Source organism: Trachymyrmex cornetzi, unplaced genomic scaffold (assembly GCF_001594075.2).
Source record: "Trachymyrmex cornetzi isolate Tcor2-1 unplaced genomic scaffold, Tcor1.1 scaffold9, whole genome shotgun sequence".
Taxonomy (NCBI): Eukaryota; Metazoa; Arthropoda; class Insecta; order Hymenoptera; family Formicidae; genus Trachymyrmex; species Trachymyrmex cornetzi.
Window position 1 is genome coordinate 1,091,891 of NW_017300244.1, and position 4,400 is coordinate 1,096,290.

A 4,400-nucleotide genomic window follows, 5' to 3' on the forward strand; every position below is an offset into this window, starting at 1 on the left:
ACTTGAACGACACTCCCGAAACAAACGCGCGACGCGTCGAACCGGCTGCGGTTCGTTCACTTTCAATTTAATCGGCGACGAGGGTACGTTAGCTTCCCCATCGTTGGATTTTTACACGAGGAGAACGATTTTACTCAAGTATCTAAAAATTTATCTAGATATATCATTCAGATAGATCCGAAAATTTTTAGATTTGAGAAAAATCGTTCTTTTCGTATAAATATTCTCTGCGGGTACTGAGCCCTCCCACCACGTCAAGGTCGTACCCGTGAGAGGGAAGATATCATTTGAAAAATGTAATAAACAACTGTTATCTATATATTACCATGCAATTATAGGTTAACTATTAGAAACGAATATCAAACACACGTCAATTTGTCACCATTGCGAAATAAATTCCGAGCAGATAAAAGGGCAGAATGTCTTATTACGATGTGTGTAAAATATTAGGTGTTAAACTTAATTCCTGCCGCTCGCTACTATAGAGGGTGCTGGCTCCAACGCTGGCGAGTTTCGACGATGAAGTCATATGTCTTTTGAAGTTTAAACATCGCTGAAAGTGATTCAATCCTCAAAAGTTAGGTTTCTCGATGCCAAAGAGATTTTCCAATCGATTGAAAATGAATCGCGATAAGCTGTTTTTCCGACATGTGCTTCTTCACTACTTCGACCTCAAGAAAACCGCAGCTGAAGCGCATCGCTTATTATCCGAAGTGTATGGTGATGAACTCCATCGGAAAGAACATGTAGAGTTTGGTTTGAACGCTTCCGAAACGATGATTTTGATGTGAGAGACAAAGAACGTCCAGGACAGCCGAAAAAATTTGAAGATGTCGAGCTGCAAGAATTGCTTGATGAGAATCCAGCTAAAACGCTTTTAGAGTGGTCGAAACAGTTAAATGTTACTCCAAGGCCGATTGAGTGACGAATTGATGCAAAAAAGATCATCCGTAGCCAACAATCGACGCAAAGTCATTTTGTTGCATGATAACACTCGACCGCATATCGCGAAAAGCGTGAAGCAGACACTTCGAGAGCTTGAATGGGAAGCTCTCCAGCGTACTCTTCAGACTTGACACCGTCAGATTACTATCTCTTCCAATCGATGCAACACGCACTTACGGACACACACTTCTCCAGTCACAACAAAGTCCAAAAATGGGTGGATGAATGGATCGCCTCGAAAGACACCGCGTTCTACCGTCGTGGGATTGCCCTGTTGCCAGAGAGATGGGAAAAAGTAGTAGAAAATGGAGGAAATTACTTTGATTAAGGTATTCATTCATCTTCCCTTCGAAACAAATCAATTTTGGAGACGAAAAAACGGCAGGAATTCAGTTTAACACCTAATATGATTAGAGTCAATGGAATGGGTTAGAGATTAATAAAAAAGAGAAACGTTTCTTTTTTATTACCGACAAATAGTTCCAAAGTTATGTTTAATTTTTTATACGGATCGTATAATGAAAGGTGCACGAAAACAAAAAATTAATTAAATTATTAATTACGTAAATAATACTAATTGTGAAAGCAGCAATTGTATTATTTGCATGAGAGTATTTATATTAATATTGCTTTTTTATGACTCCGTTCGTACAGACAGGATAGCCGTGTCGCGTGGCCGCCCTTCTTCACATTTCTTTTTGAAACGTAATCGCGAAAAATGCTAGACAAAACGTTGTATTTTATGAATACTCATAGTATATGATTACTAGCTCGCACGATTAATTAATCATAAAAGGATCAAGATGACAATCATGTATCACAGAACAAATATTTCGTACGGTTCATTCATCCTTTTATGAATAATTAATCATGCGAGCTAGTAATCGTAAGTACTGTAAGTATTCATATATAGTACAACGTTTCGTATTATGGCTGGGTTCCAAATTTACTGCACTGAAAATGCTACAGTTTACGTTACGTGAACTGTAGATTTCCAGTATTGACAGTCAATTTTGGAACACAGCCTATATCCAGCATTTTTCGCAATTATATTTCAAAAAGAAGTGTGACGAAAAGCGGCAAGCGACCCGGCCTGCCTGTACGAGCCTCGGTAATGGAATGACTGTGCGGTAACTCTACGCGTAAACGTGACGCGCCGTCTGTCCACCCGCCCGCCCGCCCGGCCGTAAAACAAACCCCAAAGGTCGCGCGCCGATCACCCAACTGTCGAAATATCAACGAATATTACAATATCAGTAAAATAATCTATTCGTTACATTTTTAATATTCTTCAATGAATAGACTTTAAACTTATTGTACGATTTATGCTTGATTTCGTGAATTTATTACGCACACAACTCACTTACATATATCTTAAATATTGCGAATTGTGTTGCAATAAGCGATTATTAGTTTGTAATAACTTTTTGTTATACGAAATCCGCAACAATGTACGCAATATTTTTAACAAAAGATTAACGCATTGTGTTTTTGTTACTTTTACATCGTTTAATTCTATCATTTACGTTTTATTCCGCATTCTTTACGCGGGAAAAGTAATTTATATTTAAATTATATATCTCTAAATGTATACCCGGAATAAAATGTTTTATATTTAATTATATATAATTATATAAAAATATACAAAAGTATATATAATTATGTAAAAAATTGACATGTTTTTTATATAATTATATATAAAATATGTCCATATATATGTATATCATTTTTTCCCGTATATGAATGCTATTTATATCCATGTTATATTCCAGTCCAAATTATTTTATAATTTGAAAAACATGTTTACATTTACCTTTATTTAAAGAATCTATAACTTATTATTAATCTTTAATTAATTATAAATCATCTAAGAAAGCAATAAAAATTGAAATATAATGTTGGGATGTCAAAATTACCCAGTTTAGTTTGTTTAATTTGTTTCACATAATATAAAGTAAAATTATCAATATACTAATGTACGGTCGTATTTAAAAAATGAAAATGTTTAAAAAAATATTTTTAATAAAGATAAAAGTATTATTTAAAATTTATTATTTTAAGTAACTTTTTTGGACCTATTTCTTAATTATATTTTAAATAAGTTTTTGTAACTTTATTTTATAGATTTTTTTTAAATAGACCGTATCAGTCAGGGATCGGTTATGTTAAAAACAATTTTATTTAAAATATATGTATTTTAAATAAATAATACAGTATTTATTTAGTATTTATTATTTTAAGAAACTTTTTCTGACTTATTTCTCACTTAATATTTTAAATAAATTTTTGGAATCTAAAGTAACGATATTATCTAAAGTTCTATATTATCTAATATTGGTCACACGTATGTTTCAAAGAAAAATATGAAAAAAAGCGGCACGGCTACCTGCCTGTACGAGACTCTGTAAGGGTGCTATTTTATTTGCGCGTTTTTGTCACACAACAAATGTATACAGAACAGAGAGGTCCTCAGATCTCTCTATCCCATAGCCAACAGGCTTGAAAAATTTCTGCGCGGTAACTCTACGCGAAAACGTGATGCGCCGTGCCGTGCCACCCCGTGCCATCCCCAAGGCCGCGCACCAACCGTCTAACTGTCGAAATATTAATGCATATTACAAAGTAAAATAATATATTCTTTACATTTTTAATGTTCCGATTAATGAAACAATTTCTTATATCTAGTTTTAGTGGCGCGAGTCATTTAATGTGATATCATAATTATATTGTGATACAACGAGGAACATATTTGAAGTTTATTTTATAATTTTAAATATTTTGTATGTGAATGTGCTGACAAAAGGCAAGAGATAAAAAAAGGTTTTTACTAGCGTGGTTTTGGTAAAAAGTATTAAATATCTTATTAATCATTATTTAATTTTTTCAGCTAAAAAATTAATTTGTGACACTACTATTACTGCAATAAATTATTCTGTTTCAAAAATTCTCTAAACTCTTACGTATAATGCCGATGATGGCTCGGTAAAATAACTGTTTAATGACTTATTTAAAAAATATATAATAAAAATATAATAAAAAATATAAAATAGATTCGGGAAACTTAATTATTTAAAACACTAAATAAGAAATAGATCAAAAGTGTAGTTATTTAAAATAGTAAATATTAAATAACTCTCTTTTATATTTTTTATTTATATACTTTAAATAACTTTATCTAATCTTTAGTACACACTTTAGTTTGGGTACCCTTACTGTACACGTTGGGTCATCCGTGTTCTAGATTAATTTTCATTTTACAAGTATATAAAACTTATTAAACGATTTCTGTGTGAATGATTCATATCTTATTCTAAAATAAAAGAATTATTTAGTATTCATTATTTTAAATAATAACACTTCTAACTTATTTCTTATTTAATATTTTAAATAAGTTTCCAAAAACTATTTTTTATTTTTTATTTTAAACAAGATGTATCAGTTTTTTATCGATTCCT